The sequence below is a fragment of the Cibotium barometz genome, chromosome 28 (genome assembly GCF_041138505.1).
Source record: "Cibotium barometz isolate CiBa-2024 chromosome 28, ASM4113850v1, whole genome shotgun sequence".
Lineage (NCBI taxonomy): Eukaryota > Viridiplantae > Streptophyta > Polypodiopsida > Cyatheales > Cibotiaceae > Cibotium > Cibotium barometz.
Window position 1 is genome coordinate 4766719 of NC_141073.1, and position 15784 is coordinate 4782502.

General features: G+C 40.8%; 1 pseudogene across 3 annotated transcripts; it reads left to right on the plus strand.

Annotated features, from left to right (window-relative positions):
- The first annotated feature begins 11657 nt into the window (after positions 1-11657).
- Positions 11658-15460, plus strand: LOC147622405 (pentatricopeptide repeat-containing protein DOT4, chloroplastic pseudogene; annotated as a pseudogene). Of its 3 annotated transcripts, XR_015269438.1 has the most exons (3): positions 11658-12303; positions 12492-12657; positions 12890-15460. The product of XR_015269438.1 is annotated as a pentatricopeptide repeat-containing protein DOT4, chloroplastic pseudogene, transcript variant X3 (transcript). The 3 variants fall into 3 exon arrangements; XR_015269436.1 differs by having other exon boundaries at positions 11659-12303; positions 12492-15460; XR_015269437.1 differs by having other exon boundaries at positions 11659-12091; positions 12492-15460.
- Positions 15461-15784: the final 324 nt, after the last annotated feature.

The following is a 15784-nucleotide window of genomic DNA, read 5'->3' on the forward strand; positions in this document are numbered from 1 at the left end:
AACCTGTATACTTTAGACTCTTCTTTCACAGACAGCAAAACCAAGAGGCTGCAATACATACACCTCCTCATGTAAATCACCATTCAAGAATGCAGTCTTAATGTCCAACTGATGTACATTCCACCCATGATGTGTTGCCAAAGCAATGAGACACCTAATGGTAGTCATACGAGATGTGGGTGCAAAGGTCTCATCATAATCAATTCCCTTTTGCTAGGCAAGCCTTGTAGCAATCAATGCTACCATCTGCTTTGCATTTTAACTTGTAAACCCATTTAGTACCAATGGCCTTTTTGCCACCATGAGGTAGATTTGTCAAATACCAAGTGTCATTCTTGAGTATAGAGTTATACTCATCCTACATAGCATGCATCCCAATGATCATCATCTTGTGCTTCCTCAAAGGAAACAAGTTCCTCCTAATTATATAAAGTCGAAATGAGAACTTGATCCACATGAGAATAATCTACATGATGAGAACCTACACGAGTTCTGCTAGGTAAAGGAGCTACCAACTTGCTATCCCTCAATGTCTGCACAAGCCATTTTGGCATACGCCTAGATTCTTATATGGCTGCTCTCTCCTCATCCACTACATCCTCAATAATTGCCTCAACAAAAGGTTGATTTGCAGGCTGATTTTGCACATGCAAAGGCTAAATTTCAGCACTTGGTTGAGCATTCAATTGCTCTACATATGGCTGCCTTTCATTAAACAAAGGTAGGAGCGAATCAAACATGTCTTGTGAGCATACATTCTACTATTTTTTGCATGAAAGCATGGGTTGAACTGAGTTTTCGACAAAAACAACATCTTTACTTACCAAAATCTGCTTTGAGGAGTCTATATCCCTTACTTTTTGAATTATATCCCACAAATATGCATTTAACTACCTTATCATCAAGCTTACTGCATAGTTGCTTAGGTAGAAAAAGAGCATAAGCAAGACAACCAAAAACATGCAAATGAGCCACAGAAGGCTTCCTACCATGCCAAGCTTCATAAGGAGTTTTAGACTGCAAGGCCTTGGTAGGGCATTTGTTCAACACATAGTTTGCACACATAGTTGCCTCTAACCAAAAACCATGAGGTAAATCTTGGGCTTTCACCATACATTGTGCCATCTCCATAAGAGACATGTTCTTCCTCTCAGCCACACCATTTTACTGAGGTGTGTATGGCACTATAAATTGATGCCTTATACCTTTTTCAGCCATATATGCATGAAATTCCTTGGATATATACTCCCCTCTCAATCTAAACGAAGGGTGCCAACTTTACATTCACATGCATTTTCAGCCATGGATACAAAGTGCCTAAAGCACATAAAAACCTATAACTTCTACTTTAATAGATACACCCAGCTATATGTGGAGTAATCATCAATAAAAGTGATGAAGTAGAGATATCCCCCAATAGATGGTGTCCTCATAGGAACACATACATCACTATGTATAAGCTGTAATTTATTAATAGCTCTCACAGATCCATCCTTTGGAAATGATGCGCGATGTATTTTACCAAGAATACACCCCTCACATACATGTCTACGAGGGGTCTCAAGAGTTGGCAACTCAAACACCATATCATTTGAAGGCATAACAAACTACCATAATTCAGATGGCCAAATCGTGCATGCCATAATTCTGCATCACTCAGAGCACGAGTCGTTTAGAGACTAAGCAAGCATCATGCTGCAGCTTCTCAAATACGTCCATCTTGTATAGGCCATGATATAAGGTACCTCAGACAATGATAGAATAACCATCATTTCTATCCTAAACTGTACATCTGTCATCCACAAATTTCACCATCAAGCTTGACAAGGCTAAGGCTGAAACTGAAAGCAAGTCCTTCTTAATGCCTGACACATATAAAACTTTAGAAAGAGTAAATGCGTCCCCATTTGCAGCAGTGAGCACAACTCTACCAGCTCCTTTGAGACAAGATATAAGGAACCATTTGCACATGTGATGGTTCTTGCACTTGGGACGGATTCTAGAGATGAGAACAAATTTTTTTGTGAAGTAATGTGCTTACTAGCACCACTGTCAAAGTACCAAGCATCCAATTCTGCAACAGTGACATGCCTACATCATGAACAGAAGGGTCATAACTGCAATGTATAGTCCATACCCAATCATCTTGAGCAAAACTTGTAGATTCCTTCTTCTCTGCACTTGGTGTGCAGATGCATCAGCCAGCCATGCCCGATTATTTCTTTTTCTCCTTCTCTAGCCTTTTTTTGCACTCATTTATATAGTACCCTAGTTTCTTGCAATAGTGACACTTGCCCTTTTTTAAAGGATTATCACCTTCTTTCTCTGCATCCTTACCCGAGGATTCTAATCTTGGCTTATAGCCACCATGCGAAGAAGCTTTACACATTCTTTTTAGAGGGGAAGGATGGAAGATCCCTCTCTCTCTCTCTCTCTCTCTCAAACTAATAAGGTCAATCATTTTCTTTTACTATACTCCTATGTTATAAAAGATAAACTTGTGAATTTTACCCTACTATAGCAAGCTAGGAAAAATCGTAAGCTAGGCATTAAAGAGATATAATATTACTTTTTGATTCTGAGACTCGGAGATAGCTAATAATAGATGTTTTATAGATTTTACAAGATAATCGTATAATAATATTAGATAAGAAAATTTTTACCAGGTAAAGAGCTAGGAAAATTCTTAATCAAGCCACAGAGTTATATTGATAAATCTCTGATTTAAGCTAGGCTTAGAACATTAACAACAAATCAGAGAAAAATTAAAAATAATTTTTAAAAAATAGATTATTCATAATGATTATGGTAAGTAGAGAACTAAAATCAAAATCGTGTGAATAAGCTATACTCATCCCTACTAAAGTTAGGATGTTTGTGAGAAATTCTCTTCTTACATTTCATTATGTTTTCTTAATTTCCAATTAGCTTAAGCATCTCTTTTATGATTGACAAGTTAAAGATTAGAGGTAATCCATCTTCTCCTGATCTCTCAAAAAGATCAGAGTAATCATTATTGTAATTATTATTTTATAGAGCTAAGTTTGTGGATTTGTATGGTTAATTAGGGTTATGGTTTTTTTTCTCTTTAAGTAGAGAAAGAATAATTTGTAAATTGGGATTGAGAAATAATGAATTATTCTTGAATATTGGGCATAGCACAAGCTATGGTTTCCTATCTTATAATATGAGAGAAGCAAGGGTTTTGCGAGAGTATAGGAGATCAAAGAGAGCTTTCATTTCTTCATTAGTAAAGATCTTGGTGTGCATGAGTTAAAAAATGATTGTCTTGTCTTAGACTAGGTTTTGTTCTTCATGCTTTTTATGGCTCACCCTAACTCCCCTTGAAAACATCCAACAAGAGATTACCTGGTTAACCGAAACTGTCGTGAGGATCTTTCCAATTTTCGAGCTCGTAACCCTCGAGGTCTCCAAGCTCTACAACTTCTTAAGAAGCAATTCCACCACGTCTCCCCGGAGCATCGTCACACTGCCGTGTTGCACTACGTGTACTTGTCCCTCCTCTCACCTCACCTCACATCACTCACACACACTCGCTAGCATGCATTAGAGAGAGATTAGCAAGAGAAAGACTCTATTGCACAATGGGAGAGTCCCTTGTATTATGAGAGATAGTCACTTATATACATGGCCATAAGTGTTCACACTCACTTAAATTATGGTCGACCGAGCACTTTAGGCTCATAAGTAGGTCTAATACTATTACAATGACTGCTCTCGTAATATATCCATGAAGTACATCACTTGGGACTTCATCCTAACTTGCTACCACACACTCTTGAAGCGGGAATCGCCTTAAGTATTCCATTGGACCATTACGGGTGTCCGTCCAAGTTGTAGCTTTGGACACCATTGCTTCATATCTTGAATGTATGACCTTTTGGTGTATTTACCTTGACTCCTTGATGTAAGATAGTGGCAGTAGCTCTTGTTAACCTTAGGAATGGGTTAACATTCCCCCCTTCCTAATGCTGACCGTGTCCTTGTAATCATGTTTAAAACCTTTGTGTGGGAAGAATTAATAAGCCTTGTTGATGGCTTTTGATGTTGAGTGACGTTCAATAGTCATTATTCCTTTGGAAGGAATGTGAAGGGCTAGTTAATAAATAAAAAGGTTAGTGGATATTTGGGAATTCCTAACGGGTGGGTGAGTGGGTTTTTTTGCGAATGATTACATTTTTATATTTGTGTGAGCATTTTTTTAAGGTTTTTTGCTCACTTTTGGCAATCATAAGCAAGGTTACATGTGATTTGTGTTAGTGGGGAAGCTAATGTTGAAAAATAGGTAGAGGGAGAGGAGACACACACACACAGGAGCAAACCCTAATGTATATTGCAAACCCTAACCATAGAGGGAAGCCATCTCCCTTCTCACACAATGCATAAAACCATAATCCATAATACACACAACATACTATGAGTTGTGTCCACACACTACTAACCCTAGCTAATGTCCACACACTATGACCAGCTGGACGCGATCATTTATGTCTCACACATGCTGCTACCTAACATGCCAGCACATAGCATAGCTGGCACACACTGACATCAAGCTTGAATCTCAACAGCCCCTCTCAAGCTCATGATGTACTGCCATAGATGAAGATGTAGATGAGCTTGGGATATCAAGGCTCTCAACACTCCCCCTCAAGCTCATCCCATGTACTCCCAACATAGTACGGAAGTACTCAAACTTCTCCCTGCTAAGTGGCTTTGTAAAGATGTCTGCCACCTGCTCATCAGTCTTCACATACTGTAGATCCACTGTACCATCCAGCACTTTCTCTCTGACAAAGTGATAATGGACCTCTATGTGTTTGGTCCGCGCATGAAACATTGGATTCTTTGCCAACTATATACTGCTCATGTTGTCACAATGAATGACAACTTTGCCATCAATAGGCTCACCCAAATCTGCCAAGAGACTCTTTAACCATATTCCTTCACAAGTAGCAATGGCTGCACCTCTGTATTCAGCCTCTGTACTAGATAAAGCAATTGTAGGTTGCTTCTTGCTACTTACAAGTAAGGGGGGTAGTTTCAATATACATTGTATGTTCAAAGTACTCCAAACATGGCATGTTCAAGTCTTGTGTAAATGGAATTCTTTTAGGATGAGCCGTGAGTGTTGGTTGACCTAACAAATCCCATAACTTGAGGGTCATGAGATTCTGCTCTCATGTTGGATATAAAGTTGTGCTTGAATTATGGTGATTTTATTGGAAAGTTGCAATCCAACCATAATTCTTAGGGTATTCTTAGTAAGATATGTTGGAAGTTCCAACTCTTCCAAGGTCTCGTCCTCCCGTAAGAGGAATTGCACAGTGCCTGCAGGAGTGTTCAAGGTGACTGTTTACATGGATTCATCAAGTGAATACAACGAGTCACATATCCAAGTTCCACCAAGGATGACATCATCTTCAAGGGGATTTGTGGTAACATGGAGTATAAATTCCACATCTCCACCGATTGTTTGAGTATCATAGCTAAAGTAACAGAGAACTTCAATGTTTTGTCCATTGGCTCCTCTTATAAGACCATTGTCTTTAGGGGTAAGTTTAGGTTACCCCAATGACACCCAAGTGTCTATTGTCATGATGTTATGACTAGCTCGAGGACTAATCAACGCGCGTTTGTGCTTAACATCATTGCCCGTAGAGAAATCTAACCATATCATGATAGAATCTTCAAGAGGAACCATGGATGTTTCAGTTTTAGATCCCATTTTGGTTTCATATTCCCATTCACTCTCATCCTCTTTTTTGCTCTTATCTTTTTCACTAGTACCTAATGTGTACAATGGTACACTCGATCCTCGGACAATTCTGACAATTCTGATTGAGGTCTGTTTGGAAACTTGCGAATCCATACAGTCCCGTTCTATGTAGCTGTTGATGTGGTGGTATAACTCATGTTTAGCCTTTAAAGGTGCAAGTGTTGATGCTATGCTGGCATCACCACATGACAGAAGAGCACTCCTCCAAATGAGGATTTGAGAGACTGCTTTAATTTCATAAGGGATTCATCGAATTCCTCACGTGCTTTTTCAACCACATAATTCGTGCAATCTACCTCTAATGACTCTTCCATAAAGAGTACGTCTTCCTCTTGAAAGGGAAAGCGAAACTCCTCAGGTTCTTATATTTTGGTTGCTTTTTTAGGATTGGTATTATGAGGCTCAATCACAACCGACGATCCTGTATAACACTTAACAATGCTAAGTATGCTCTCCTGAGCTTGCTTTTTGCGTTTTGCATATGTCATGTGATCATGATTTTCAATTTGGGGTGGTTGGGTAGGCTCCAGTTTCTTGATTGGTCTATTAAGTGCATTGAGTGATGAATTAGAACTTATTTCATCCTGACTAAGTGACGTACTAAAACTTGTTTCATCTTCTGACTTTCTTTGGATCGTCACGTTTTCAGTATGTTTGTCCATAGACGAGATCCAATTTGGGTTTTTGTATGATGTGTCACACATGTGGGTGTTGTGATTTGAGTGGTGGCCTTTGAGGTGGATGCTTTTGCATCATGTGTAGCTTTTGGCTCTCTTGGGTTTATGTTTTCCATACGTTCCTTTTCCCTATCCTCTCTTTTAACCTTGGTTTTGATAGTTTATTATCCCTTATTTTTCTTGGGTTTAGAAGGTTTTGTTTTTTCTTTTGGTTTCTGTTTTAAGGCATGTTCTCCTACCCATTTCGAAGTGTTATCTTTTGTGTTCTTTTTTACTGTTTCTCGTACCTTAGCTTGCAATCGCGTAAGGACATTCAAGGGTACCATCATGGACAATTGCTCATTTTGTACACTTAAGATGTTTAGAGTTGTATTCTATGAGATAGGTTGTATTCTATGAGATAGGTTGTAGTAGTGAAGCAACTCAATCTTGGAACATGTGGTCGATGCCACAATGTTCACACAGGGGTTGCAACATGTCAGTGATTGTGGGCATGGAAGTATTCCAAACTGTGCAATCAACCACCTTGTGAGGTCCATTGACAATCCCAATCCCCATTGTGTGTACGAGGATCCTATTTTTTTGTACTTCATATATTGTAAAACCTTTGGTCATGATACTACCCAGTGTCCCAATTCATCAACAATTGACTCAAAACCTCCATCTCCCCTGCACCAAACATAAACAATCCAAAGGGTAGAAATCGCTCAAGAAGCAGTTAACCAAACACTTTTAGTGTTTCTATTCATAGTGATTGCACTTAACACAAGGCATTTCGCTCAAGAAGGATCTCATCCTCTCTTAGAGATATCGATTGAAAGCTTTTAAGCAAGGTTGCATAGAATTCGAGGAATGACCATTCCAAGATCGATCATTCTTTAGCCATTGCTTCACTTGGTTGCTTCACTTGGTTTAGATGTGAGGAACATCTCGTATTATGAATATCTTCCATCATGTTGTCATCTAAACGTAATGCTTCTTTACAACATTGATCGAATGTTTCGGATTGGATACAATGATCAAGTTGTGTAAGCCCATCATGAAACATCTCTTCAATTAAGAATTGTTTAATTATTCCCATGACTCACATCGTGAGTCTAAGAGTTTTATCTGAAGGATAAAATCTCTAATGGTTTCGTTTGGTTTATGCTCAATCGAATATAGTTCGCTTACTGCACTCCATCGATCACCTTGTCTTGAAGAGCCATGGATAAAGGTTATTTTCAAGGTTCTAAAGTTGGTCTTGATCGAATATAGTTCGCTTACTGCACTCCATCGATCACCTTGTCTTGAAGAGCCATGGATAAAGGTTATTTTCAAGGTTCTAAAGTTGGTCTTGATCGCCAGCATCAATGTGATGAACCATCGACTAGCCTTTCCCACTAAACATAGGTTCAACGCATGTACCTTGGTGGGGCAATTGGGATTTCCAAATGCTTCACATCAATGTTTAAACATTTGAATAAATTGAACAGGATCAGTTGTTCCGTCGTATTTGCCCATGATTTTGGAGATCTGTACAACGGTATTTTTGTATGAGTCACTGAGGCCGTATATGAGTGCTCTTGTGGGTAGGGAATCACTTAGTCCTTGGGCAACCCCCCTTCCTAGACTAGTCAATATGTCCAAGGTGTGGGCATCCCCAGGGGTTGGAAAGGGTTTGTACCTATAGGATTTGTGGAAATGTTAGGTAAAGGACCAAAGCCCGATGGGATTGAAGAAGTGACAGGGGATGCAAAACCCGATGACACTCTTGTGTTGGCATGGCGAATGGTATTGGGAGGTGCATTTGCGGCATGGATCTCAATGGCTCGAAGATGTCGGCCATTAGGTTTAGTGAGAGTGTGAGCCCTGGCAATCCCTCTATCGTTACCATATCTTGAAATAATAATTGCTCCTTTAATGAGCAAGCACAGGTTTTTTTAATAATATATTTTCTTACAGCTTGAGGAAGCCTGGCGTACTCTTCATTGGGTCAAACGAGTGTCTGTTTACGCCTAATTAGCTTAGGCGCTACACACGTGAATAACCTTTGAGATATTTTAAAAAGATGCATGCTAGTAGCTTCCCAGATGGAAGAGGAGGTCCTAAAACCTATTTTCCATCATTATAGCCCGAAAATCGTTCGTAGTCGTTTTCGCGTTGTTTTGAGCAATTTTTAATGCTTTAAGGACCGTTTTTGACTTGATTTTTGTGTCGAATTTTGAGGCTATTGGTCGGAGGTCAAAACAATCGATTTTGACCTCGGATGGCCAAGACTGATTTCGAAGAGTTTGATGTCGGCTTTCCAATGAGCAGTAGGGTGCCTTCATCGAATTCACGGTTTAGGAGATACATGCCTCCAAACAGAGCTGTTTACCAGAGGTTTTTTTTTTAAATTACGGACGGACCCCATCTCATGACATGAACTAGCAGGGTGCAGTTCACGGCATGAAACAAACTTTACGAATTTTATCAAATTTGATTTTTTTAAATACGTGGACTGTTTCACGACATGAAACAGAAGGGGTTCACAGTGTAAAACGCTTAGGACGAGAACTGATTTTCATTTTTTTTTCCACGGGGACTATTTCACGATGTGAAATAAAAGGGTTTCACGGCATGAAACGCTTAGGACGTGAACTGTTTTTTTTTTTTGTACGTGGGGACTGTTTCACATTGTTAAACAGTAGGGGTTCATGGCATGAAATGTTTAGGACGTGAGCCATTAAAAAAAAAAAATCGTAGGAACTATTTTACGACGTGAAACAGTAGGGGTTCATGGTGTGAAACACTTAGGATGTGAACATATTATCGATTTTTTATTTTTTATTTTTTATTTTTGACTGCGTGAGGCCTTAAGGTGTGAGAGATTAATCACCCTTAATAACAAAAACTAGTCCCTTAAGAGAGACTAGTCGATTTCAAGGGTTTTTTTGATGTTTTTGAGATTTTTTTTCAATGATTAAGCTACTCCTAATGCTTGCTAACACTCTAATGCATATAATTCCAACAAAAAACACACAATTTAAGCTAAAATTAATGATTAGTTCTATGTTTACTCTAAAGAGAGCTAACATTCACTAAAATTGCATTCTATTGCATTGTTTGATGCAATGGATGCAAACTAAGCTCAATACACTCTATGTGTGCAAGCCCTAAGAACATTAAAAGCCACATTAACAACAACAAAAATAATAAATTAAGCTAGAAATTAAGCAAAAAAAGCATTCTTTACAAAACAAAAAAGAGAGCTATTTCTCACAAAATCAGACGCAAATCACCATTAAATCCACATCTTTTTCATGGGAAACCATTAATCAAGATAATGGGCCATGGGTAATGCGTAGATTAGAGAAAAACGATGGAAAAATCCAAGGGATGGCTTCCCGGTAGTGGTGACAAAATGGTTATGGCTCACCCTAATCCCCCTCCAACAAGAGATTACCTGGTTAATCGCAACTGTCGAGTGAGGATCTTTCTAATGGCTGAGCTCGTAACCCTCGAGGGCTCCAAGCTCTACAACTCCTTGAGAAGCAATTCCACCGCATATCTTGCGAGTGTTGTCACACTGCCGCATTGCACTACGTGTACTTGTCCCTCCTCTCCTCTCACACACACACACACACACACACACACACACACTCACTAGCATGCATTAGAGAGAGAGATTAGCATGCATTAGAGAGAGAGATTAGCAAGAGCAAGACTCTATTACACAATGGGAGAGTCCATTGTATTATGAGGGATATTCACTAAAATACATGGCCATAAGTGTTCACACTTACTTAAACTGTGGCCGGCCGGGCACTTTAGGCTCATAAAAGGCCTAATGCTATTACAATGACTACTCTCACAATATATCCATGAAGTACATTGCTTGGGGAGGTTGGGATGGTCTACTACCCAACGATAAAGAACTCTATTAATGTCTTCACAAAAGCTCTTTACAACGGCCAGATAAAGTGGACCACATGGAGTGGCATCTTCATTGACTACGTATTAGACCACAGAGGTAGTTCACCTTCAAGTGGACATTGAGGGGGTTGTTAGATATCAATGTTCCACTCTCATATTGATTGTTCAGGTGCTATGTAGCTCATATTTGCACGGCCCCCATTATGAGGAGTAGCCATAGTTGAGAAGTTTAGGTTCTTGACATCCTCATATTCACATGAAAAGGTGGGCTAGGAGGTGAGATGGTTTAAAGATGGCTTGGATTAGATTTGGCACACTGCCAAATAGGCTACATACTACATTAGACTCCATTATCTCATAATAGTCCACACATGGAGTAGGTGGGTTGAAATTCCATTTATGTGGTGATGGATAGGATTACCAAAGTCGCCCACTTCATTCCAATAAAGACCTAATTTTAAGCTTCTCAAGTGGCTTCTAAACTCATGGAGAATGTATTCAAGATACATGGGATGCCTCAACAAATAGTAAGGGATAGAAACTCTAAGTTCATGGGTTCTTTTTGGAAGAGTTTGTTTGAAGGCATGAACACCAAGCTTACTCCTCCAAGCACCACCTATCACCCTCATACTGATAGCAAACGGAGAGGCTTAATAAGTGGTTGTTGGAGACATACTTCAGGCATTATTGCCATGACACAAACCACTTGGGATACATAACTTTCCTTGGTGGAGTTTTCTTATAACAATAGCTTGAACTCAAGCATTGACATGCCACCATTTAAGGCTTTTTATGGTTATAAAGTGCCATCAATGGTTTCAAAGAGGATGAGGTTAACCCTCATGCAAAGAAAGAGTTGGAGAGAATGCAAGGGTTGATGCAATAATGCAATGGAAGGTTAGCCTTTTGCATGAACTCAATAGGAAGAGTTGGAGAGCACGCAAGGGTTGATGTAACAATGTAAGGACAACATGAAGAAGGCTCAAGAGATGAAGAAGTCTTATGCTGATGTGCATGAGGTCAATAGGAAGAGTTGGAGAGCATGCAAGGGTTGATGTAACAATGCAAGGACAACATGAAGTCGTATGCTGATGTGCATAGGAGGCACGAGGAGTTCAAAGAAGGGGATTATGTATTCTTGAGATTGCCCAAGTCAAGACCTTCTTCTCTCAAGGGGGTGGACCCAACAACAAATTGGCACATAGATTTTATGAGCCTTTTATGGTGCTTAAGAGAGTGGGAGAGGTGGCTTATAACCTCCAATCGTCCAACACCACAAGAATGCATGCTGTGTTTCATATATCTAATCTCAAGAGGTACGTGGGGCAAGATCATCAAGTTGTAGTTGAGTTACCTCCTTTGGATGAGGAGGGAGAGATTCAATACATATTGTAAAGGGTAGTGGAAAGAAGACATAAGGTTTTGAGGACCATACCATTGAAGAATCTCTCATCAGTACTTGAAGCGGAGTCAACATGGAAGCCTTACCTTATGTGTTGTTGATGACCTTGGGTGATTTTTATGCATCTACAAAAAATTACAGAGGCTCATCATTCATCGATGGCTGCTATGGTCATTGGTATATGGCTATGGTGTTTCATGGAGGTTGCCATAGTACTGGCATATGGCTATGGTGATTCATTGTGGCAGCATATTTGGTGATTTTTGGACAAAATCTTTGTGAGAAGGAATGGAGGGAGGGATATTTTGTTTAAAAGAGGTTTTTTTCTTCTCCCGTAATTTGCACGTGCAATAACAAAATTCTTCTTAACTATCTTCATATTGATGATAATCACATCACCCTTTTTTCTATTTGTAACGCCCGCCGCTGGGGAGCCTGCTGACTTCGCCCTGGAAGCGGTTGTGAGAAGACCCTAAACGAGTTCGGGGAGAGAGATACGAGATTGATTTTTAAAGTCAAGGAGTGAATGGGTACCTAACGGCTGCCTGAAATCGATAATTGACTTTTAATAAAGAATCGATCAAAGGAAGAAAAAGGGGAGGAAATAGAGGAAAGGAGAAAAGAATTAATGATTCTATTTTCTCTCTCTAAGCTCAACCTTCCCTTTTGCGAGCAGCGATGGACGCTTTCTGAAATTTGAAATGTTATTAACATGCAGGCTTTGAGGGCTCACAATTTATCGGATTGCCGGCGTAGCATAGTGCACAATGCAACGTGCCCTCATGCTCGAGGACACTAAAGCAAGGCTAAAAGCAACCTGCAAGCAGGGGCATTTGAAAGAAGCACTCTGCATTCTGGATTGTATTCAAAAAGAGGGTGCCCAGGTAAAGCCCTCTTCTTACATCTGCCTTTTGCAGGGTTGCATTAGCATAAAGGGCCGTGCAGAGGGCAGGCTTATCCATGCCCTCCTCATTGAAAGTGTGTCCCACGTAACCATCTCTCTATGGACCACCCTTGTTGACATGTACTCCAAATGTGGACAGATCCATGATGCCAGAGCAGTGTTTGACAACATGCCCCATCATAACGTGGTGTCCTGGACTGCCATGATTGCAGGCTATGCCCACCATGGAGATGATGCTGAAGAAGCCCTGGCTCTGTTTCAACAAATGCAATCATGTGGGCTAGTTACACCTAACGACTTCACCTTTCTAAGCATCCTCAATGCTTGCGCCAACCTTGGAAACCTCGAAGATGGGAGGATGATCCATTTACACATGATTAAAAATGGGGAGGACATCAATGTCTTTGTTGGAAACGCCCTTGTCAATATGTATGTCAAATGCGATGATGTCGAGGATGCACTGCGAGTGTTTCAAACCATGCCTGATAGGGATGTGGTTACTTGGACAGCCCTTATTACTGGATATGTCAATTATGGGCTCGCTGAAGAGGCTTTTCATTTGTTTCAACAAATGGAATGTGAAGGCTTGGAGCCGAATGAGGTGACTCTCATGAGCATCCTTGGCTCGTTTGCCATTCCTGGTAATTTGGGTCTGGGAAGGTGGATCCATGCTCGCTTGATTGATTGTGGGGTCAATCTTAACACAGCTTTGGGAAACACCTTGATTGACATGTATTGCAAATGTGGGAGCATAGATGATGCATGCCAACTGTTCAACAAGATGCATGTACGTAACGTGGTCTCATGGAATGCAATGGTAGCAGGATATGCCAAACGTGGAAATGTAGAAGAGGTATTTAAACTGTATCAAAATATGGCCGACTTTGCAAACCATGCCACTTTTGTTACCATTGTCAATTTATGCACCACAATTGGGGATCTGGAATGGGGCAAAGGCATCCACACGGATATTGTATGGAGTGGAGTAGCCCTCGACGGGTCGATAGGGAATTCTCTCATTGCTTTCTATGTTAGTTATGAGAGACTAGAAGATGCTCGGCGTGTGTTTGATAGACTATTGGGTAAAGACATTGTTTCCTGGAGTGCAATGATGACAGGGTATAGCAAGAATGAGTATGCAGAGGAAGCCATCAGACTCTTTTGGGAAATGGAGGAGGAAGGGGTGAAGCCAAATGCAGTAACATGCTTGAGCATTGCTACTGCATGCTCTTTTGTTGGAGACATAGAACAAAGCATGCAGATCCACTCTATGATTGTCAAAAGTGGAAGCGAAACTGATTTTTTTGTTGCCAACGCTCTAATTGATATGTATGCCAAGTGTGGAAACATACATGAGGCTCATCTTATGTTCGACAAATTGCCTCATCGGGATATTGTGTCATGGAATGCCATCATTTCAGGACATGCCCTAAATGGGTATGGTAGAGAGAGCCTGTTACTTGCTGAACAAATGCAACAAACAAATGTCGAGCCTAGCCAGATCACTTTTCTTGTTGTTTTGTCTGCATGTAATCATGCTGGCTTAATAGATGAAGGCTGCTATATTTTCAACTCTATGGTCAGAGAACAACAACTCACCCCAACAACAGACCATTTTGCATGTATGGTAGACTTGCTGGCCCGTGCAGGGAATGTGGATTGTGCTGTGGAATTAATCCGAAGAATGCCTCTGGATACTACTGCGGTCATATGGAGGGCTTTGCTCAGTGCCTGCAAATTACATGGTAACATCCAACTAGCAATATGTGTTATTGAGAGTGTGCTTGAGTTTGAATGGGACGATGCTGCAGCATTTGTGCTGCTGTCAAACATTTTTGCAGCAGCTGGTGGGTGGGAAGATCAGGCAGAGGTGGTAAGATTAATGAAAGAATGAGACCAGGAAAACAAGCACACCCCTGCAGTGCAATCGTATCTAATTATGCAGGCGTACAGTCAAATTGAGCTTTCTGTGTGAGTCCAGCTGGAACCTACCTGCACAAAATGGGATACAAAAAGCAGCCCTCAGCCATATTGTCTCCTTCAACCAGCCCAAAACACACCATTTCAGCATGCCTGCAGCCTGCTTCAATACTCAGCATGGATGTAAAGCTCAGGCTACCTTCAATTCAATTTTCAGCTCTTGGCAGATCAGATCAAGAACACAAACCTCAGGTCTCCAAGACTCCTCTCAAGTGCTTTCCAACGAAGCGAGGCTCCAGAACCAATCAGCCCCCTCTCAAATCCGAGAGAGACAGAGGCTGGACAGCAGCAAAACAGTCCTAGAAACCACTGGGAACCTCCTACCGGAAGGGTAGGGACTCGTGGAGGAAGAAGAAGATGTACAGCCACTTGTCTGGCAACACCACATGCAAGAAGCTCACCACAACTGATGCTGAAACAGAAAACGCAGCCAATAACTCCACAACTTGCTTTTGAAGAGCAAAACGCAGCCTGTAGGGCTGGCCGATAGCAGCAAGAGGGCTGACTGGACTAGAAAACTCAGCAAGGTAGTGAAACGCAGCCACTGTATATGCTGTTCTGCAACTGGAGAAGCTATGGAAGCAAAACGCAAAGCACAGTTGAAGACAGTGAGCAGTTTGCAGAAGGATGGAGTAGCCCGAACCTAAGCAAATGATACCATGTTGGAGAATGCACAGGCGTAAGCATAAACAAAACAAGAGAGAGAGAGAGTAGAGAGAGCTTGTGGACAAGATCACCTTTTATATTAGCATGAAGGCTTTACAATGGCAATTAGCCAGCAAGCGATGTTGAACTTGTGCAAAGGAATGGATTGATTATAAGTGATGATGGGAGACTCCTTATATAGTGCCCTTGGGAACTAGTCGACAGCCCCTAGAACTGGCCGACTGGTCCACGAGACCAACTAAAAAAGAAGAAAATAGATTAAATACCATAAACAAGGCACAATCCCATAGCATTGAGATGCACTAATTCTAACAACATTGGTATCAGAGCCTTCTTCAAGTGTGAAGATTCAGCTAGAAAAACCAGAAAAAAAGAAAGATTTTTTTTTTCTCACTTGTGTGGTTGGTTTCTAGTCTCCGATGGACCACCCCTTTCGCTGTCTCTTGTCCCTCAAAGGATGG